The sequence below is a fragment of the Desmodus rotundus genome, chromosome 2 (assembly GCF_022682495.2).
Source record: "Desmodus rotundus isolate HL8 chromosome 2, HLdesRot8A.1, whole genome shotgun sequence".
Classification (NCBI taxonomy): Eukaryota; Metazoa; Chordata; class Mammalia; order Chiroptera; family Phyllostomidae; genus Desmodus; species Desmodus rotundus.
Window position 1 is genome coordinate 156,121,472 of NC_071388.1, and position 23,850 is coordinate 156,145,321.

Consider the following 23,850-nt stretch of genomic DNA (forward strand, 5'->3'; position numbering starts at 1 on the left):
CAGGAAACAGGACTCACTGCTTCCCTGGGGCCAGCCATTCATAACCGTGCCATGCAGGCTGGCAGGATGCTGAGCAAGGAGCACCTGCCCGAGTCCGGGCGGTGAGGCTGAGACAATATTCTTGATCACGCTCCTTATTATGGTGTTATTTTATTTATTTACTATTCACAGCACCTATTGCGTTTTGGACAACAGGTGCAGGGGAGACAGGGGTGGACAAGACATTGTCAACCCCCAAGAAACCCGTGTTCTACATTCTTCTCCAGTCACTGTCTCTCCACTGAAAAGTGGTGTCATGATTAAGTGCCCAGGCCATGCAGTCAGGCCTGGACTCTAGTCACTAGACGCATGACGTTGGCCAAGCCACTCTTGCCTCAGGAAGACCCCCTTTCTCCATCTGTAATGTGGGCGTCAGGCAGATTCTGCAGGTAAAGGGTTTCTGGGGCTGTGGCATAGCAAGCTCCCTGCATGTGAGCTATTGTTATGGTTATTGTTATGATTATATTGTGGCCTCAGGGTCTGAGGAAAAGGAAAAGTGTTTGAAATAAATGGGAAGAGTGTGGCTGTTAGTCTTCCAGAGGGAGGAACCAGAGGCTCACAGAGATGATACCTCCAGCCCGCCAAGGAAGAAGGCGAGGCCGGTCTTCTGCAAGTGTAGGGCTGTAGGTCTCCCTGAGTAACTTCTTTCCCCTGTCAGACATTATTTTAGTCCGACATTTGTAGGTTTAACTGTTGGGTAGTTAGAAAGGAAAACACGCAGCGTGCTTTACACTGAGTCTTCCACTATGTTAAACACAGCTGTGCTGGGCCAGGGAACCCAATTGGGAGAAACAGAATTAGCTCTTTGTAGAAGATACATATATATGTCCCTCCTAAATATTTAGCCTAAAGAAGAAGTTGCGGAATGCTGTTTAGACCCTTCAATAGATTTTGAGTGGCATAGCTTGCTGGTGGCAGGTTAAGATGTGTGAGAGAGAGAAGCTTACCAAGCAAGTATACTGCTATCTTTTAGATATTCAAAGATGACACTTTGACTTACAGTTCAAGAAAATCAAGAAAAACAACATTCCTTTCCTTTGCCCATTATAAAACACTTTTAAAAACATTTGTGTGAAGCATCTCTCATTTGTTTGACAAAAGCCATTCTATTTCAGTGGAAATGGAAAGATTGGGGTAATTGCAAATCAAATTTTGCATTCACTATATAAAAGGGGTGTCTGTGTGTTGCTTTTCTCCTTATATGTGATGAGGAAAGTTTCAGAAGGTTGGACTTCAAAATTGGAAAGACAGTGTTTATTGGAAGTGTTTACCTGTGGTGCTACCCAACAGTAGACAGATAGACAAAAATGATTCTTTTTTTTTTTTTTTTAATTTTTATTGTTATTCAATTACAGTTGTATGCCTTTTCTCCCCATCCCTCCACCCCACCCCAGCCGAACCCACCTCCCTCCCCCCACCTCCACCCTCCCCCCTGGTTTTGTCCATGTGTCCTTTATAGTAGTTCCTGTAATCCCCTCTTCCCACTTTCCCCGCCCCCCGCCCCCCTGCCCTGGATATTGTTAGATTGTTCTTAACTTCAATGTCTCTGGTTATATTTTGTTTGCTTTTTTTCTTCTATTGCTTATGTTCCAGTTAAAGGTGAGATCATATGGTATTTGTCCCTCGCCGCCTGGCTTATTTCACTTAGCATAATGCTCTCCAGTTTCATCCATGCTGTTGCATAGGGTATAAGCTCCTTCTTTCTCTCTGCTGCATAGAATTCCATTGTGTAAATATACCATAGTTTTTGGATCTACTCCTTAGCTGATGGGCACTTAGGTTGCTTCCAGTACTTGGCTATTGTAAATTGTGCTGCTATGAACATTGGGGTGCACAGGTTCTTCTGGATTGGTGTTTCAGGATTCTTAGGGTATAATCCCAGCAGCAGAATTGCTGGGTCAAAGGGCAGTTCCATTTTTAGTTTTCTGAGGAAATTCCATACTGTTTTCCACAGTGGCCTCACCAGTCTGCATTCCCACCAACAGTGCACTAGGGTTCCCTTTTCTCCGCATCCTCTCCAACATTTGTTTGTGGATTTGTTTATGTTGGCCACTCTGACTGGTGTGAGATGGTACCTCATTGTGGTTTTAATTTGCATCTCTCTGGTGGCTAGTGATGCTGAGCATCTTTTCATATGTCTCTGGGCCCTCTGTATGTCTTCCTTGGAGAAGTGTCTGTTCAAGTCCTTTGCCCATTTTTTAATTGGGTTGTTTGTCTTCCTGGAGTGGAGTCATGTGAGTTCTTTTTTTTTTTTTTTTTTTAAATTTATTTATTGTTATTTAATTACAGTTGTATGCCTTTTCCCCCATCCCTTCACCCCACCCCAGGTGAACCCACTTCCCTCCCCCCTCTCCACCCTCCCCCTTGGATTTGTTCATGTGTCCTTTATAGTAGTTCCTGTAATCCCCTCTACCCACTGTCCCCGCCCCCACCCCCCCACCCCCGCCCTTGCTATTGTTACATTGTTCTTAACTTCAATGTCTCTGGTTATATTTTGTTTGCTTTTTCCTTCTATTGCTTATGTTCCAGTTAAAGGTGAGATCATATGGTATTTGTCCCTCACTTCCTGGCTTATTTCACTTAGCATAATGCTCTCCAGTTTCATCCATGCTGTTGCAAAGGGTATAAGCTCCTTCTTTCTCTCTGCTGCGTAGAATTCCATTGTGTAAATATACCATAGTTTTTGGATCCACTCGTTTGCTGATGGGCACTTCGGTTGCTTCCAGTATTTGGCTATTGTAAATTGTGCTGCTATGAACATTGGGGTGCACAGATTCTTTTGGATTGGTGTTTCAGTGTTCTTAGGGTATAATCCCAGCAGTGGAATTACTGGGTCAAAGGGCAGTTCCATTTTTAGTTTTCTGAGGAAATTCCATATTGTTTTCCACAGTGGCCTCACCAGTCTGCATTCCCACCAACAGTGCACTAGGGTTCCCTTTTCTCCGCATCCTCTCCAACATTTGTTTGTGGATTTGTTTATGTTGGCCATTCTGACTGGTGTGAGATGATACCTCATTGTGGTTTTAATTTGCATCTCTCTGATGGCTAGTGATGCTGAGCATCTTTTCATATGTCTCTGGGCCTTCTGTATGTCTTCCTTGGAGAAGTGTCTGTTCAAGTCCTTTGCCCATTTTTTAATTGGGTTGTTTGTCTTCCTGGAGTGGAGTCGTGTGAGTTCTTTATATATTTTGGAGATCAGGCCCTTGTCTGAGGTATCATTGGCAAATATGCTTTCCCATATTGTTGGTTCTCTTTGTAATTTGGTGCTGTTTTCTTTAGCCATGCAGAAGCTTTTTATTTTGATGAGGTCCCATTTGTTTATTCTTTCCTTTATGTCCCTTGCTTTAGGGGATGTGTCTGTGAGGATGTTGCTGCGTGGAATGTCTGAGATTTTCCTGCCAATGTTTTCCTCAAGGACTTTTATGGTGTTACGGCTTATATTTAAGTCTTTTATCCATCTTGAGTTTATTTTCGTGTATGGCGTAAGTTGGTGATCGAGTTTCATTTTTTTGCACGTAGCTGTCCAGATCTCCCAACACCATCTGTTGAAGAGACTGTTTTTGCTCCATTTTATGCTCCTGCCTCCTTTGTCAAATATTAATTGATCGTATAGATTTGAGTTTATTTCTGGGCTCTCTATTCTGTTCCATTGGTCTATGAGCCTGTTTTTATGCCAGTACCAGGCTGTTTTGATTACCGTTGCCTTGTAATACAGTTTGATATCAGGTATTGTGATACCTCCTGCTTTGTCCTTCTTTCTCAAAATTGCTGCTGCTATTCGAGGTCGTTTATGGTTCCATATGAATTTCTGCAATGTTTGTTCTATATCTGTGAGATATGTCATGGGTACTCTAATAGGGATTGCATTGAATCTATAAATTGCTTTGGGTAGTATGGCCATTTTGATGATGTTAATTCTTCCAATCCATGAACATGGTACATGCTTCCATTTGTTTGTATCTTCCTTAATTTCTTTCTTCAGTGTTGTGTAGTTTTCTGAGTACAGGTCTTTTACCTCCTTGGTTAGGTTTATTCCTAGGTACTTTATTTTTCTTGTTGCTATATCGAATGGGATTTTTTTCCTGATTTGTGTTTCTGCAGTTTCGTTGTTGGTGTACAGGAATGCCTTTGATTTCTGGGTATTGACTCTGTATCCAGCTATTTTGCCAAATTCATTTATTAGGTCGAGTAGTTTTTGAGTGGAGTCTATAGGGTTTTCCATGTACACTATCATGTCGTCTGCAAACAGTGACAGTTTCATTTCCTCCTTTCCAATTTGGATGCCTTTTATTGCTTTTTCTTGTCTGATTGCTGTGGCTAGGACTTCCAATACTATGTTGAATAGGAGTGGTGAGAGAGGGCATCCTTGTCTTGTTCCTGATCTTAGTGGGAAAGCTCTAAGTTTTTGTCCATTGAATGTGATGCTGGCTGTAGGTCTCTCATATATGGCCTTAATTATGTTGAGGACTGCTCCCTTTATTCCCACTTGGCTGAGTGTTTTTATCAGAAATGGGTGCTGTATCTTATCGAATGCTTTTTCCGCATCTATTGATATGATCATGTGATTTTTGTCTTTGCTGTTGTTGATGTGATGTATTATGTTTATTGATTTGCGAATATTGTACCATCCTTGCATCCCTGGGATGAATCCCACTTGGTCATGGTGGATGATCTTTTTAATATATTGCTGGATGCGGTTTGCTAATATTTTGTTGAGAATTTTAGCGTCTATGTTCATCAGCGATATTGGCCTGAAGTTTTCTTTCTTCGTTGTGTCTTTATCTGGTTTTGGGATTAGGATGATGTTGGCTTCATAAAAAGAGTTTGGGAGTCTTCCATCAGTTTGGATTTTTTCGAATAGTCTGTGAAGGATAGGGGTTAGTTCTTCCTTAAATGCTTTGTAGAAATCTCCTGTGAAACCATCTGGTCCAGGGCTTTTGTGTGATGGGAGTTTCTTGATGACTGCTTCAATTTCCTTTGCTGATATTGGTCTGTTCAGGTTTTCTGCTTCTTCTTCAGTCAGTTTTGGAAGATTATATTTTTCTAGAAATGTGTCCATTTCATCTAGGTTTTCAAATTTCTTAGCATATAGGTCTTCATAGTAATTTCTTACGATCCTTTGTATTTCTGTGGTATCAGTTGTAATCTCTCCTCTTTCATTTCTAATTCTGTTTATTTGGATCCTCTCTCTTTTCTTCTTGATAAGCCTACTTAAAGGCTTGTCGATTTTGTTTATCTTTTCAAAGAACCAGCTTCTGGATTCATTGATCCTTACAATTGTGCTTTTAGTCTCTATGTCATTTAGTTCTGCTCTGATCTTGGTTATTTCCTTCCTTCTGCTTGCTCTGGGCTGTCTTTGTTGTTGTTCCTCCAGTTCTTGTAGGCGTAGGGTTAGGTTGTTTGTGTGAACTGTTTCTAACTTCTTAAGGTAGGCCTGTATTGCTATGCACTTCCCTCTCAGGACTGCCTTTGCTGTGTCCCATAGGTTTTGGGTTGTTGTGAGTTCGTTTTCATTTGTTTCCAGGAAGTTTTTGATTTCTTCCCTAATCTCGTTCTTGACCCATTCATTGTTTAATAGCATGCTATTCAGTCTCCATGATTTTGAGTGTTTTGGGTTTTTACCCTTGGGGTTGGTTTCTAGTTTCAGACCCTTGTGGTCAGAGAAGATGCTTGATATGATTTCAATTTTCTTGAATTTGTTGAGGCTTGTTTTGTGTCCTATCATGTGGTCTATCTTTGAAAAAGATCCATGGACACTTGAAAAGAATGTGTATTTTGCTTCTTTGGGATGAAAAGCTCTGTATATATCAGTTAAGTCCATTTCCTCTAGGGTATTGTTAAGTGACACAATATCTTTGTTAATCTTTTGTTTGGAAGACCTGTCCATTTTTGATAGTGGGGTGTTAAAATCCCCTACTATAATTGTGTTGCTGTCAATATCTTTCTTGAAATCCTCCAAGATTTTCTTTATGTATTTGGGTGCTCCTATGTTGGGTGCATATATATTTATAATGTTTATGTCTTCTTGGTGGATTCTTCCTTTGAGTATTATGAAGTGACCTTCTGGGTCTCTCTTTATGGCCCTTCTTTGGAAGTCTATTTTGTCTGATATGAGTATTGCTACCCCTGCTTTTTTTTCCTGTCCGTTTGCTTGGAAAATTTGTTTCCAGCCCTTCACTTTCAGTCTGTGTAAGTCTTTTGTCCTGAGATGGGTTTCTTGTAGGCAGCATATGTGTGGGTCATGTTTTCTTATCCATTCAGCTGTTCTATGTCTTTTGATTGGAGCATTTAATCCATTTACATTTAAGGTTATTATCGATAGGTAGTTATTCATTGCCATTATTTCCTACCTGTGTTCCTCTGTCTTTCTCTTTTCCTTCCTTTCCTTAAAGCAGTCCCTTTAGCATCTCTTGCAGAGCTGGTTTGGTGGAGCTGTATTCTTTTAGACTTCTTTTGTCTGGGAAGCTCTTTATTTGGTCTTCTATCTTGATTGAGAGCCTTGCTGGGTAAAGTAGTCTTGGTTGGAGGCCTCTGGTTCTCATTACTTGGAATATTTTTTGCCATTCTCTTCTGGCTTGGAGCGTTTCCATTGAGAAGTCAGTTGCTAACCTTATTGGGGCTCCCTTGTATGTTACTTCCTTTTTCTCCCTTGCTGCCTTTAAGATCCTCTCTTTGTCTTGGAAATTTGCCATTTTAATTATGATGTGTCTTGCAGTGGGTCTCTTTGGGTTCCTCTTGTTTGGGACTCTCTGTGATTCCTGGATTTGGGTGACTTTTTCTCTCCTCAGATTAGGGAAATTTTCCATCATTACTTTTTCAAACAGGTTTTCTATCCCTTGCTCTTCTTCTTCTCCTTCTGGTATTCCTATTATACGGATATTGTTACGTTTCATGTTGTCCTGCATTTCCCTTATTGCCTCTTCATTCTTTCTGAGCCTCTTTTCCTTTTCTTGCTCCTTCTGGGTGTTTTTTTCTACTTTATCCTCCAGCTCGCTGATCCGATCCTCTGCTTCATCAAGTCTGCTTTTAATTCCTTCTACTGTGTTCTTCAATTCAGAAATTGTATTCTTCATTTCCTCTTGGCTCTTGTTGATATTTTCTATTTCCTTTTTCATGTTGATATAGTTTGCAGTGAGTTCATTGTAGTTTCCTTGTAGTTTCTGGTAGTTCTCTTTGAGCTCAGAGAGCTCAGTGAGCTTCCTGATGACCATTGCTTTGAACTCAGTATCTGATAGTTGACTTGCCTCTTTTTCGGTTAGCATTCTTTCTGAGACTTCCTCCTTTCCTTTCATTTGGGAATTGTTTCTTTGTCTTCCCATTGTTTGTGAGGCTCTTCTTGTTGGCCTCTGCTTCTTAAATTGCTTTGTTCTGAATCCCTGGGTTTATGATATGAACTTCTATGGTAGAATGCCAATGGGATTCGGTGGTGCTGTCTCCTTACTCTCCTGTGCTCACTGGTCTTGAGCTGACGTTTATGTGTTTAACACGGTCTAACTCTAGTCTTTTCAGCACTCCAGGTTTTGTTGTCGCACCGTCAGATCTTTCAATGTCCTCTATCTTTGGTCTCTAATCTTCGTATATGCTGGAGTACTGTTGGCTGTTCGCTCTGCTCCTCAGATCAGCTAGGTATTTCCCTGGCGCTGAGTGGAAGTGGATTCAGCTCCCACCTATGTTGCCGCCATCTTCCTCATTTCTGTGACAAAAATGATTCTTTAAAAACTGTTTTATTTTTCATTTTATTATCCATCTGTTTTTTACATATTATAATTGGTCTTGGAATTGGAAAATCTAGGTTTGAATTCTGTCAGTCCTCCTAGTTAGTACCTGCCCCTGAGGAACTCACTCAGTATTCTGAGCATCTTCCTGACTTAGAAAGTGGGAATAACATTGTATTTCAGAGGGCAGTTGTGACCTTTAAATAATACAATGTGTCAAATTTCCTTGTACACTAGGTATGCTTAATAAATGTTAGTTGATTCTGAATCAATATGTCATTCAACTCTGGTTTCTCCGTACAATAATTGTGCTTCTTCCACACTGGGATGTGTATTACACTTCCGTTCCCCCTGTCTGTGCTCTGATGACAATTTGCTAAAAATTACCAGGGAGATCATATTCTGTGGTAGCTACTGAGCGTGGCAGCTACTGAGCGTGGCAGCCTACGTTGTAGTATGACAACATTATTTTATGGTACTTGGGATACACCAGTGTGGGGATAGCGGTGAAGCTGGAAATACGAGCAGAAGCGTGCTGCTCCTTGCCAAGGGCCTGTGCGTAATGAGGGCTTTCTTGGCCTCTGCTCTGATGCCAAGGGATGACTGTGTTAAATGCTTTTTCTTCTCTGATTCCAGTAGCTAAGTGTCAGTTCCTGGCTGTGCCTTCTTTGCCTTACTGGAAGGGGTGCCGTTTGAGAAAAGAAACTTCAGTGAAGGCATTTGATACGATGCAAAGTTAGTGTGATGGCATAAAATTGTATAAAGAATTGTAGATCGGTGGCGGTTTCATGTTAGCCTTTTTCTTTCAGTCTCACTTTTAAAACGAAAGGTAGAACATAATGAAAAATCGCATTATTATTGATGCACTGACTTTGGGCCAAGTACTACTCTAACAGCTTTATTTTTATTTTATTTAAATATTTTTATAATACATTACCTAACAAATCTTAACCATTTTTAAGTGTGTAGTTTAGTGGTATTCATGACATTCATGTTGTACAACCATCACACCGTTCGTTCCCAGAACTTTTTTTTATCTTCCGAAACTGAGACTCTGTTCCAATTGAACACTCACTCCCGTCCCCTCCTCCCTCGGCCCCTGAAACAACCCCTTTGCTTCTGTTGCTGTGAATTTCACTGCTCTCCCTACCGCGTACGAAGGATCATAGTACAGCATGTTCTTTTGTGACTGGCTAATTTCACTTAGCATAATGTCCTTGAGGATCATCCACATTGTAGCATGTGCCAGAGTTTCCTTACTTTTAAAGGCTGACTAATATTCATTTTATGTAAATACTACATTTTGTTTACCCATTCATCTTTGGGTGGACACTTTGGGTGCTTCCACCTCTTGGTTAATATGCGCTATGCTCATAGGTGTTCAAATATCTGTTTGAGACCCTGCATTCAATTGTTTTGGGTACAAATCCAAAAGAGGAATTGCTGAATCATGTGGTAACTCTTTTTGTAATTTTTGGAGGAACTGTCATACTGTTTCCCATAGAGGGTGTAATAGTTTTCATTCCCACAAATAGTGAATAAGGATTCCAGCTTTTTCACATCCTCACCAACACTTGTTTGGTCAACTCTGCCCCCTTCTCTCTCTCTCTCTCTTTCTTTCTTTCTTGATAGTAGACATCCTGATATGTACGAGGTCGAGGGCTTTTATTTTAAACGTATTAATTTAATTTGTTAACATCCTGGAGGGAGATCATATCATTATCTCAATTTGAAAGAGGAGGAGACAGAGGAATAGATGGGGGTGATTGGTAAGTAGTGGAGCCGGGACTTGATTCTGGGCAATCTGGTTCTGGGACCTGAGCTCCTGCTATGCTGCCATCACAGCCTCTCTCACTGTACCATCATCGCAGGAAATTAAAACAATACAGAAGTGTTGTGATAATGACTGAGCTTTTCCTCTAGCTCCAGTACTGTGCATGCCTTAAAATTAATCTTTGATAAAGTTTGGTATGTTTTCCTTCCAAACATAATTTTTAAAAGGACGCATGCTTTGTGCCCTGGCCAGATGGTTCAGCAGCTTGGAGTATCATCCCATACACCAAAAGGTTGTAGATTCTGTCTCCAGTCAGGGCACATACCTAGGTTATGGGTTCAATTCCCGGTCGGGGCATGTTCAGGAGGCAACTGATGTTCCTCTCTCACATCAATGTTTCGCTCTCTCCCTCCCTCTTCCTCTCCCTCTCCATTTCCCTCTCTCTTTCTCGCTGTCTCCCCCCTTCCTTTCTCTAAAATCAATAAACATAGTCTCAAAAGAGAATTTATTTTAAAAAGGAAAAGGATTCATGCTTTGCCCTTTGTTTTGGTACTTCTTCTGCCAAACTTACTTATTAGAGACATCTCTCTAATTCAGTACATGTAGGTGTACCTCGTCCTGACAAATGAGTTCAGTTTGCAGAAACTTAATTTGTTAGTCATTTCTTTATTAGTGTAACCATTGGAAAGTGGGCTTCGAGAAACATTCTTGTGTGTGTATTTCATATTAGGGTGTTTGTGTGTGTGTGTGTGTGCAGAATCAGCTCCTAAAAGCAGAGTTTCTTGGTTCAGGGTATATACATTTTCTGTTAGGTCCTGGAGTTAAAAGCTGATTCGCATAGACATGAGTTGAAAGAAGACCTAGGCAGATGGAAGACGTTGGCTGCCTCACATTTGTTAAAGAAGTGCAGCCCCTGGGAGGGAATTCCAGATCTGAGTGATGACTGGAACACAGACTGGGAGAGGCTGCCACTGGGCAAGCCAGCTTCAGGGAGTCCAACAGATCAGCCAAATGTGGCCCGGTGCATTTGTCCAAATTACCAAGAGCTTTCTTGCTGTGAAACTTCACCTGGGCAACTAAAAGAGGCCACCATGGTCACAGTGAAAAGAAATAGAAGAGTAAAGTCGATTCTTTTTGGCTTCTGGGGAGAGTATGGCTTCACTTGACGTTTTGGCCATCTCTAACTTAAGTTGAGAATTTAAATAGCCTGTCATATAATATTATCAGAGAGAAATTATTACTAAATAAAAATATTTGAATTAAGCTATCAAACATATGTGTGTATGTGTATATATATGTTTATATGCATGTACCTAATTTAATTCAAGCCATCTGATATTTTTGTTTTAATTTAAAACTCTCGAGGTAGTTTTAGAGGCTGTGCATTTGGGCTTGTGTTCATGTTCGTGATTGTTTCATTGTCTATTCAGATAAATTCCTGAATATTTCCCCCATGATAAAAAAAGCAAGCATGTTTTATGAAAATACTGTTATTATACTTAAATGAGTTATTTCTAAGGTAGCATTTATAAAATTCCTGAATCCCTTATTGTGAGTGTCTTCTGTAAATCACTTGCTGCATTCAGTGACCCATTCATAGTAGGAATACTTACTCTGTAGTAAGACAAGGTGAAGGGTGGTGAAGGTTCATTCATTCACAAATGTTTATTGCCTGCCTGCTCATGACATCTCTGGGGATGCCGCGGTGGACAAGCACACGCCCTGCCCTGGTGGGTCTTCCATCCTCAGGTCGGACTCTGGGGAAAAAGCAACGTGGGTGCAAATCCGGGTTCCTTGCTGGGGGAAGGCATTTCACATCAGTGACCCTGGTTCCTTTTCTTCAAATGAGGAAATATACGAACTTGCAATTACATAACTTGTAAGTCATGTGCTGTAGAATGTGGCTGCAGTAAGCTTTCAGTTATCTTTGGTTGTTTCTATCATTCTGTGACAAGCCCTGTGTCATATCCTGGAAGTATGAGGTAGGACCCCCCCCCCCCCGAAAAACTGGAATTTATTGATAAAAAGTTATGTATTTATTTTTACATGTTTCAACTTCAGTCACCTTCAAAGTACTCTCCATTTGAAGCAATAAACCTATCAAGACCTTTTTTTCCACTGATCAAAACCGTTTTTGAACTTGTCAATTTTGACGCCTTTTAGTGCTTCTGCCATTTTTTGTTTCACCTCAACACATAGGCAAAAAATTTCCCTTTGAGGACTTTTTTCATCTGGGGAAACAAACAAAAAAAGGGTGCTCAGCGCAAGATTGGTGAATAGGGAGGGCAGGGCAGGGGTGTCATGCCATTTTTGGTCCAAAACTGCTGAACACTCAGTGTGGTGTGGGCAGGTGCGCTCATAAATCACCCATCACGAAATGGGCGAACGCATTGAAAGAGTCTTACAAAAAAAGCCACTGAATCCGAATGCAGCCTCTCACACCACCACCAGGTGACACACTGATATGGATGGGTTCCTAGAATAGTCACCTAGTGGGGGAAGCCTGTACTACAAGGGTTCTGCCCTCCAGAAGATATTTCCAGGTTTTTGGGGGTCCCCCCTTGTATAGTGAACTAACAGTGCTCACATTCTACTGGCGGAGGTTGAGATATTATAATCACACATATCTCTTTTCCTGACATTCTGTTTATTATTTTCTGTTTAATCCTTCCCTATCCCACCTCTCCCTCTCAGTCCTCTCCTTACGGGTCTGTCCAATTCCACACTCCTTACAGCTATCTAGAACCTAGCTCCAGGTTCTCTCTCTTCTCACATGGTTATACCCTCTTGCTTTTCTAAACAAGTCCCTCACCCTTTTCTGCACACCCCTGCTGGTTTCTGTTTCCCCTTCACAGCTCTGTTGTTCTTTCTTCCCCCTCCCCACTAGTCCTCCCTGTCCTTCAAGGCCGAACCCGTCCCATTGTTTCTGTGAGCCCTCTCTACTATTCTTTCTCACACAAATCTCTCCAAAGACATTTTTTTTCCTGAAGCCCTGTTATGCTAACACTAACGCCCTGTTAGTTCTACCTATTTTAGCCATGAGCTACTTAAAATTATTCCCTACTTGTTTTGTGTATATCCTAATTGTTTTCTCCCCAGGTGGACTGCCCATGTATGCAAGGTATGCGTGGAGACTATATGGTGGTTTGCTGATTGACTCAGGGTGGGCCTAAGGAATACATTTTCTTCCTTTGACATCAACAGAGTTGCCCAGTGCTATTCTGGGACTAGAAGGTTGTGGGGCTACAGCTTGCAGCTGATTTTCAGGTTCAACAAGGCGTCATTATAAAGTGGTCATTGACCTGTACTGGAGTTTAACCGTCAGTCTTGGCCCTGTTGGACTGGTTTGGCCCCGCTGGACTGTCTGGCTGACACGCTCTGGTGGGCAGAGGGAGTCCGTGGCTTTCTGGGGAGTATCCTGTGAGCTAACATTCTCACACGAGGATTCTGGGTCAGGAGTGAAAATGACTGATGTTGCGCCTGCCCTCTAGGGGATGTAGTGAGGACTGCTGGAGGCCAGGACTCAAGATGCCCAGGGCAGCCAGGCCGCCTTGTGTGAGGGCCCGTACTGCCAAGTCATTTCATGGTTGCTTTTAGGAAGGTTGGCTGGATCCGGTTTCCGTGGCTCTCACCAGGGGAAGCATTAGCCAACAGGATAAGGAGCAGATACATTAACATACAGCGGCCTCAGAATAATTTCACTCCCCACTCCTGACTGTCAGGTGGTGAGATGTTTGGGAGAACAGTTTTACTCTGAAGAGAGGAATTGTTGTTTAGTCTGAGATTTTAGCCTGTATTTCCCTTTCATGTGGTTTCTGCATGAGTTCTTAGGCCAAGGTTAAATGAAATGTTGAGGCACTTCGGGGACTTAGAAATCAATGAACCCAGGACAAACGTGTAATGCTGTAATTGCATTCACTTCTTTTTCCCATTACTCTTTTTTTAATCCTGTAACTCTTGGCATTGGATTATTTATAATATCAACTTTGACTGATTTGAGTGACATATCATTAAAATATTAACTTAAATTTAATGTGAGGTTGAAGGTACTTATGAAGAACATTTCTCATTTAACATAATTATTATACATTCAGATATATTGCAGCAAATGAATTTTAATGGTGTGAATTGATATCATCTTCACCTTTTGTTTATACAAACTTTAAATAACATCTCCTGATGTTTGACTCGTGAATGTTGCCTTACAATTGAAAGCACAGTATGCTGCTTTTCCATAGTTATTTAAGATTCCTGGAGGAGATGAAAGAGAATTTATTGGGGTATTTTTTTCTTGTTTGGCAGACTTTATTGATCAATGTAAGTAGATTTCAGTGGGCCTCATGTTTTCTTCCAGATATAAGGGAAAGGTGCCCAAATAGCAAGATGTTTAAAATTATTTTTATGAAAGCTGCCAAAAAATTCAATATTTGTTGATATATTTTCACACATCTGGCTAATAGACTAATGAGTCACACAGGGAAGAAACTCAGTTTGTTGTAAAATGAGTGGCTTTGGTTTTGGATTTTAATGAGGGCATTCGGTTCACTCTTGACCACAGGGGCATGTGAAATTACACCCTAGCAGGCTGGGGACTAGAGGACGTGGGCGGATTGGGGCTCTTGGGCCAACTTTACCTGACTTGCAGCCTCTCTCCAGAATGCTTTGTTTAAGGAGGTATACAAGGATGGCCTCCACAGAACCCAATGAGAGTGGGGAAATGTGAGGTTAAAGGAAAAACTCACGATGCAGTCCAATGCTTTTTTTTTTATTTTTATTTTATTGATTTTTTATCTTTATTGTATTTTTTCCATTACGTTTTGGCTCCCTTATACCTCCTCTCCTCTGCAATCACCACACTGTTGTCCGTGTCCACGAGTCCTGTTTCCTTTTTGCTCAATCCCTCCACCGTCCCCACCACCCACTAGCTGTCATCTGCTCTCCATCTATGAGTCTGTCCCCATTTCCCTTGTTAGTTCAGTTTGTTCATCAGATTCCACCTATGAGTGAAATCAAATGGTACTTGTCTTTCTCTGACTAGTTTATTTCACTTAGTATAATGTTCTCCAGGTCCATCTATACTGTCACAAAGGATAAAATTTTCTTCTTTTTTAAGGCCAAGTAGTATTCCATTGTGTAAATGTCCCATAGTTGTTTTATCCACTCATCTACTGATGGATACTTGGGCGGCTTCCATATCTTGGCAATTGTAAATAATGCTGTAATGAATATAGGGGTGCTTATGTTCTTTCAAACTAGTGATTTGGGTTCCTTCAGATATATTACAGAAATGAGATGGCTGAGTCAAAAGGCAGATCCATTTTTAATTTTTTGAGGTATCTCCATATTGCCTCCCAAGGTGGCTGTACCAGTCTGCATTCCCAACAACAGCGCAAAATCAAGGGGGAGGGTGGAAGCAAGGGAGGGAGGTGGGTTTGGATGGGGTGGGGGGAAAAATGCAGACAACTGTAATTGAACAACAATAAAGTAATTTATGGGGGAAAAAAGATTTGCTTTACATGTTTAGGTGCTCCTATGTTGGGTGTGTAAATGTTTCCTAGGGTTGTATCCTCTTGTTGGATGCTTCCCTTTATTATTACATAGTGTCCTTCTTTGTCTCTTACTATAGCCTTGCTTTTAAAGTCTATTTTGTCCGATACAAATACTGCTACCCCAACTTTTTTTTTTCTATTTGCATGAAATATCTTTTTCCATCCCTTTACTTTTAGTCTGTGTGTATCTTTTGATCTGAGATGGGTGTCTTGGAGGTGGCATATATATGAGTCTTGTTTTCTCATCCATTCAGCTACCTTATGTCTTTTGGCTGGAGCATGTAAGCCATTTACATTTAAGGTGAGTATTGATAGATACATATATAGTGCCATTTTACTGCTACACTGTTTTCCTTTGGTTTTTTTCCTTTCTCTTTCTCCTTCTTCTTAAAGCAAGTCCTTTAACATTTGCTGCAGTGCTAGTTTGATAATTTGGTTATAATTCCAGACTGGTCCTGGGAGGAAGTTAGTGTAGCTTCCACTTAGAGCAGGATCTTTAATCTCATTGCTTTTTTATATTGCCTCAATCCACTGAATTGTTATTTCAGGGCCCTGTCCCTATTTATAGTTAGTTCAACTTTTTGTTTATTTGGAGGTTTTCTTCAACCGGAAAATTTGAGTGTGAAAACTTTTTCCTCATAGCAAAAGTGATAGCCTACCTGTCTCTTCAAAATACAATCCTGTCTTCCCACTGTCTTTGCTATTTCTTGAGCTCTAGTAACTGAGCTTTGGTTTCAATATTCTAACTAATCACTGGCTCACTTTCACCCCCTGGGGAATTAGCTTTTGTTTTTTTCACTTGCCAAACACCACAGATAGGCTGTGGTCGAAGGCAGGTCCACTTCCCAAAAAGATAAAAAATATTTGGGAGTCAAATTGAATATATAAACTTTTGGAGGGAGAATAAATTGCACATATATTAATAATGGGTTATGTTTACTTAGGAATAATGTTTCTCCTCATTTTCATGAAATAATTTATTCAAAGCTTGCATCTTTGACATCACATCTTAATGTTGCTGGAGTTACTTTGAAGCTAAGTAGTACGGTGTGCCACAGGGTAATCTCTCCACTAAATTGCAGGTAAATCTCTTCCATCTCAATTGCAGGGACTTTCATGTTTTTGTCTCCATGTTGTAAAGTTATTTCTAAATTTTATTTCAGATTTATTTTGGGTTCTCTATAGGTGCATGTGAAAGATCAACATGTAACCATTTGCTGTACTATTTTTAAAAGAGATTTTTAAAAGGCTTGTTTTCAGTGGCATCTAAGATGAACAACCATGAGGTCACAACCCTGTAAATAATTACTAAGTTTATTATAATAAATTTCTTTGCTTTCCTTAAAATAGTTGATTTCATCAGCTGACCTTTTTAAGCATCCCAAACTATCATGCGATTGCTTCAGATGTGACTGTCTCATTCAAAGACTATGTCTTTGTTCAAAGTACTTGAGAGAGCTCTATAAATAAGAGACTGTGTAATATGTAAGAGAATAAATGGCAATTCTCTCGTCTGAAGGGAGAGAAAAGAAATCCCTAGTATATGTGGCATAGTAATTAACCAAAGGGTTTTCCTTTTTTTGCACATTTAGCAAAATTGATTATTTTTTGTTATCTATTCATGTATGTTTTTTAAAGGTAAAAAAAGTAGTTGCAAAGGTGAGGTTTACAGAAGAATAGGGAATTTAAGGAGGCTGGTGATTATCACGTAGTGCTTGTGTAACTTTAGGAGTTAATATGTGGTAGCCCAGGGATAAAATGCCATCGTAGAATACAAAGCTACAGGATTAATGGAAAATGGGTCTCCATTCCCCAACAGAAAGAAAAACTAATGACCTTGCCTGCACGATCGTTCGTCAGTCTTCACTTCTCCAACGTAGATCTGTCTCTTGACCTTTTGTATCTTCATTTCCATTTAAAGTGGTGTCGAGTATTGGGGTGATACGACTTAGCAAAAGGAATACAAAATCTGAGCATTTTGTTGAGATAATCTGGTAAATCGGAAAGAGGAATTTTATGCAGGAGAACAGTCCTACTGGAAGTAACCAAACTCTCCTGTCTTCAGACCTTTTTCTGGCTTCTAGCAAGAGAAATGTGTGGGAAAATACTGAAGGGAGGAAGTGGGAAGGTTGTGATAATAGTTAACGTGGCATTTGTATGGCTCTGTAATCTTCAAGGAACCATTATGAGTGTTGTTTAATTCCATTGTCACAACAACCTGAGGTATAGATTAAGGCGTTAGAAGGATTCCCTCCTCTTCCTTGTCCTCTGTGTTCTTTTTAACATTTAAGTAAAGTGAGGCAGCCACAGCTTAAGTAAATTGACCCAGGTCACCATGTACAAGATGGGAAACAGGAACCAAGCTACTTCTCTGGGTAGAGGAAAAGTACTGGTACCACTGTACTGTTTTTTTTTTTTTTTCTTTTCTATCCCCTGAAATCCTATTTCTCACTCCTTCCTTCCAGGGACATGCAAAACATAGTTATGAATGTGTTTTAGAGGTGATTGTTGTAGAAATGCTTCCCGTGGGTCATTACTTTGATAGGAAGGGCAGTAAATTCTTATTGTTTTTATATTTTTCTTTTTGCCTTTTTACTCTTGCCAATAAGGATGCAGGTACACTTAAGAACAAAGGAGACATCAATATATTTTAAAATGAACATTGTCAGAGTAAATCCAGCTGTGAAGTACCAGGGTTTATGATCTTGTTCCGAAACGCTTCTGAATATAAGTAGTTTAGTAACTACCTCCACCCCCCAAAGTTTTTAGATTAAAAAACATTGTTCTCTAGAAATAATACTGGGAAAGAGATCATTTGCTGACTTTCATCTGAGATATGTGCAACATTTGCTTGAGACCTTTATATGTAGTTTTATGTATATTAGAAATTTTTAAATATGATTTGGGGATCATATGAAAACTTTAGACACTGTCTCGAACTTCACATGTTGTGCAGCCAGGTTGACAGTCTGGGATGAATTTAATTAAAAGCCACAAATATTTATTGCATTCTGAATACACACCCACATTTCAGATTTATTTCGGGCCTTCTATCTATAGGTATATGTTAAAGATCTCCAAAATGTAACCAGTAAGCTCTTTCCCTTTACAGGGGCTAACACACTGGTAGTAGGCAGGCATAAGAAGAACAAAAGTAACTTCAGGGCAAAGGAGAATGAATAAATGCAGAAAGAACTATAAAAGGAGCCCTTCAAGGACTCAGACAGAGGACATGTGCACATCAGGTTGGGGACATTGAGGACAAGCCTCAGTGTCTGGGATGGGTGCTGGAGGAAGCATGGTGATAAATGGAGGTTTCCATTGGAGAAATTAGGGCAAAGACATGGAAGCAGGAAAGTGGAGGGTGTATTTGGGAAACAAGGACTGACTTCAGAAAGTCAGGGCGAAAGTAGAGTAGGTGATTATGGACAGGGCACTTTCCAAAGAGTAGCAAATGCATTTGGTGGCCATGAGATGAATAAATTGAACTGTGTCTTGAACTTAAAGATATTTTAGCTATGTGAGCAAAATACGCACTACCTATGTCGGCTACTGGTGCAGTGCTCCTACGACATCAAAATCGACTGAACAGAGAGAGGAGTATTGCATCGTGACCACTCTCATTTTACCCACAACCTTCTTGCAAGCAAGGATCAGCATGCAAGAGGGACACAGAATCTCTTCTTGTCCTGGTTCCTCTAGCCCAGCCGCTATTATCCTTCAAAAATATACTTTCAAATTTCTTAACAGATTAATTTCGTGAGAGTTTTAATACTTGATGATGCTTTATTTAATGTGTGGTTTGAAACAGGGATAGTTGCATTTTCATAGCCGATAACTCCTTATTCAAGGTCTTGTCTTTTCTTTTTTTTTTCTTTTCTTTTCTTTTTATCTCTAGCAGTAGAGTTTTCAAATACTGGAAAAACGTATTTGTGGGGATAAAGGACCAGAATGGGCTTTGGAGTCAGAACACCTGCATAAAAGTCTGGCTTCCCCTCCCCTGAGCCTTTCCGAGACTGACTTGCGTGGCAGTGATGCTTCCTTACCTCATCGGGTTGTCACGGTGTTTGCTACGTGCACATGGAAGGCTTTAGAACGTCCTAGCTTTCCTTCTCCATTCTCCCTTCCCGTCTCATCATAAACATTAGAAATGACAGTGGTGTCTGCTTAGTCATGGGTAAACTTATCCAGCTTCTCACCCTGTAGTTAGGAAATGACTGTGCTTCTCATTAAGCAGGAAACCCTCCAAGTCTACACTGTTTCTCCAACCCCTTTCCATGTGTCCCCTCGGCTTTGAAGGCTTTCTACTGCTCGGCTGCTCAGTATCTAACTCCTTTGAAACACAAAGAAAGGCACCGTGATAGTGTTTAGGTAGAAATACTGTGTCTGCCTCAGTTGTGGTTATTTGTATATGTATTCCATCCCACTACTTGCCTGGAAGTTCTAGACTGGGCATTCCTTAAAGGCATCTCACCATTTTCTGTGGTACCTAATATAGTGCCCTGCGTCCGTTAAATCTTGGAGTTGAATTAAACAGACCTGATGCTTTTGTAGTGCTGACGTGTAAATAGTAGCCAAGACTAGTTCTTACTTTTCTATGGCATAAGGCAAGGTTAACCGCCACCCCATCAGTTTGTCAATATACTATAAATCATCTTCAGTGTGTCTAATAACATCACACCCAAACAGACCTCGTGAATTGATTTCCTCTTCTCTCCAGGGCAAATGTAGAATTATCACCATGGAATTCGAGGCTTCTTTATCAGTTTCTGCATATTCCCTACCACCCAGGACTTATTTTACTGCAGCCTACGCCCTATGATTCAACCGGGCAGATTGGCTAGATGTACTTCCCTTCGCAAAGGTGGATAAAAATATCCATTGTCAGCTGACATAACAGGTGGCTTTCTCTTACCATCTAGAATTCCATAAAAAATGTTGGCACAGTCTCCCACATAAGGTCATGGCCTAATCTGGGAAACAATTTGAGTCTCAATACATTTTATCTATTTCTTTCCTTGATGTTAACTCATGATTTAAATTGAAGTTCATTTGTATTTATTGTCAGTATTTCATGCCCATTTACTGGTTGCTGGTTGACATCTGCTTTCTGAAGACGAAGACTGGTGGTGCATTCTGATTAAACAGCCCCCTAGTACATCACTAGTGTTCATATACTCCAGCTCTCCCATTGTATAGGGAGGACATTGAAACTTCTCAGGTCAACATGAATTTCTTGGTCTTAATTTGGTACCTTTCAAAAACAAATTTAACTCACAGGCCTTATGCTTGCATTCAACTTTGAGCTTGAAAATACAAAAATAGAATATTTTAAGTGGCTTTTTGAAAGAGCAGCACAGATCAAGTAAATAAAATCTATTGCCCATCTAAACCACAATGTCGTAAATACTTTAAATGAAATGCCAAGCCAATCAAGTTGATTTAGACAGGGTTCTGGGGGGCATTCAGTATGTTGTGTACATGTTTTGATAGTAATAGGAAAACTAAACAATGTGGTGGTCATAAATACCAAGGGCATTTCATAATGTAAGCATTGGTTGATTCTTATTTTCTTTCATTTAAAAAGTATAAGGAGCCTTGGCTGGTGTGGCTCAGTGGATTGAGCATGGGCCTGTGAGCAGAAGGTTGCAGGTTTGATTCCTGCTCAGGGCATATGGCTGGGTTGCAGGCCAGGTCCCCAGTAGGGGGCGTGCAAAAGGCAACTGATCACTGTTTCTCTTGTACGTCAGTGTTCTGTTTCCCTTTCTTTCTCCCCTCCTTACCCTCTCTCTAAAAATAAATAAGTAAAATATTTTAAAATATTAAAAAAATAAAAATATAAGGAAATTGATTTTCACAACCTATTTTAAATCAAGTAACATTAAAGTCAGTTTAGCAAAAATTAAAGACCATAGAATTATTTAATAAATTTACCTCTGAGTACAATTAAGAAAAAAGATACACAAATTATCTGCCTGCTATAGTACTTTATGCCCTATAATTTTGATATCTTCATAAAATGTATATGTGCTAAAGTAATATTGATCCATTGCTAGAAGCAATAGCTTTAGTTTAATCCAAGTCTTTATAGCTTTAACAAATAAAAAATCACCCAGATCAAACTACCTACATGTACAGACTGTTTCCAGAGGAACATGTAGTCAAATGACATTTTGACCACCCACAATTATGCTAGTGTTTAGCATTTAATTTAAGATTTCAGATATGTTGTTTTCTCCCAGGGAGCAGAGAAGAATATGTAAGAAGTATCTGTGCCTGCAATGCAGTTGTTGGATCTAAAGTAACTTTAAATTATTAATCTCATAAATTTACATTAAGGACGGGGAAAAAATCTGACCTAGTGAAGGCAGGGTTTGGGTTATTTGTGTGTGCATCAAGAAGTGCAGTCTGGGATTTGACCTTGGTTGTCACTTCCTGGGATTTGGACAACACTTGACTCCCAGCCCAAGTTCTCCCATCTGAACAGGTCAGCAGTCCGTAAAAACAATTCCCTATAATATTGGGTTGGCCAAAAAGTTTATTTAGTTTTTTTTCCATGCACAGGCTCTAGTAGCACTTAGTTGTCTTTAACTTCACTCAAAATAATTTTGGTAGATTGCATTGTGACAACTGTCATATCAGCGTACATTTAAAAAACTTATCAAAATTGGTGAATTTTTGTGCAGCCATTTTAATATTGAAGATGGAAGAAGATATGCAACATTTTTGGCATATTATGCTTTATTATTTCAAGGAAGGTAAAAATGCAACTAAAACACAAAAAGAGATTTTCTCAGTGTATGGAGAAGGTGCTGTGACTGATCGAATGTGTCAAAGGTGGTTTACAAAGTTTCTAGGTATTATTGACATTTTGGCTAAATAATTCTTTTCTGTAGGGCTGCCTTATGCATTGGAAGATGTTTAGCAGCACCGCTGGTCTCTACCCACCAGAAGCCAATAGTGGAAGATAGCCACCATACTCAAAATATCCAAATCAATAAAATTATTGATGAAAATGAAAAATGTGTCTTTTATGGAAAAATCTTAACAAACTTTTTGGCCAACCCAATACTCTGTTTCCATTTCTGTTGTGTAGATACATACCTGAAAGAAGAATGGCGGGGCCATGTGGTAAATTTATGTTTACATTTCTAAGAAACTATCAAATTGTTTTCCCAAACTGTACCATTTTATATTCCCACCAGCAGTGTATAAGGGATCATTTCTCTACATTCTGGAAAACACTTGGTATTATCTTTTTTATTATAGTCATTCTAGTAGATGCAAAGTATAGATCATTGTGGTTTTAATTTTTATTTCCCTCATGAATAATGAGATGGATTAACTTTTCACATGATTATTGGCCATTCATATATTTTTAGTGAAATGTCTGTGCAGAGCTTTTGACCATTTTTTAATGGGTTTGTCTTCTATTGTTGAGATTTAAGAGTTCTTTGTGTATTCTGGATACGTGTTCTTTATCAGGTATATGACTTACAAACATTTTCTTCCAGTCTGTGGCTTGTGTTTTTTCTTAATAGCATCTTTTAAAGGGCAATGAATCATGAAACATGAATGGTGAATTCACGACATGGAATTAGTTCCCAGTATTTTTCTTCATTTTATTTATTTTACCCAAGCTGAGTTTTGTAGGGACTTGTGGAGCTCCTGCAATAATAAATTGATAATTGGGTGGTAGTACCACACCTTTGGAAGGTTTTAATATTTTGGACATTCACACAGAGCTCTAGTGCTAGAGTTCTAGCAGCTCCAGGCTTACCTGATGCCATTATATCTTTACATGGCAGTTTCTATTTAGGGTATGACTGTCAAAGGTGACTACAAGGACATCAGCAAGGGAAAAGTTATCTTGGATGGTTGGTTTGATCCTGAGGATAGCCTAAGGGGTTCACTCTTTCAGGCTAAGGAATAAGACTGCTCCTTTTTCCTTTCTCTCCTTCTCCCCATCTCCTCTAGCACTCATCCGTTTAAAAAGTTATTTTCCTCTCAAGATGTCCTTTTATAATATGAAAAGAATGATATAGAGGGGAAAGTTGAACATAAGAACTAGCTATAAAAATCTCAGGAAGCAGTTAGATGGCCCTATTAGCCAGTAGACGGGGTGCTTTGCGTGTTGGTTAAGAGCATGGACTTTGTCACTTACAAGATACGTGATCTGTCCAGAAAATATCCAGCCATGCACTAAGAAAAAGAGACATTTACTGAAGAAGATACAAGATACAAGAAATATTGTACATAGGACAATGATACCTCAGTCCCCTTCAAAGCAGGCACCTTGGGACCTAACACAGTTCTCCCAATCCCCATCAGCTTCCCTGTCATATTCCTGAATCTCATTGATGTTCTGAAATATCTTCTCTTTCAAAGGTGATTTTAGTTTTGGGAAAAGCCAGAAGTCACAGGGCACCAAATCCGTGCTGTAGTGGGGCTGAGTCACCTGGGTAACTTGATGTTTCACCAAAAATCTTTGCATGAGACGTGATGCATGAGCAGGCTTGTTTTCGTGATGAAGCTGCCCATCAACAGTTGCCCATAGCTGAGGCCTTCTGAATCATCCAAATAGTTTCCATAAAGGAATATTTAAGCTTAATACAAAATTTGATGCAGATGTGTTGTTCTATTTGCTCAGTCATTTTTAATCAAAGGCCACACAGTACACACACTCACTCAACAGTGTCTACCACCCCCACTGACTAGTACAGTGAAGTCATCATTGTTCATGCAGGTGCATCCCAGCCCACTCTACTTGGCT

General features: G+C 39.9%; 1 protein-coding gene across 3 annotated transcripts in view; it reads left to right on the forward strand.

The window, feature by feature from the left end:
• The window catches only part of CERS6 (ceramide synthase 6), a 296,190-nt gene that overhangs the window by 135,368 nt on the left and 136,972 nt on the right, over nt 1-23,850 (forward strand). The gene's annotated exons all lie outside the window — the stretch shown is intronic.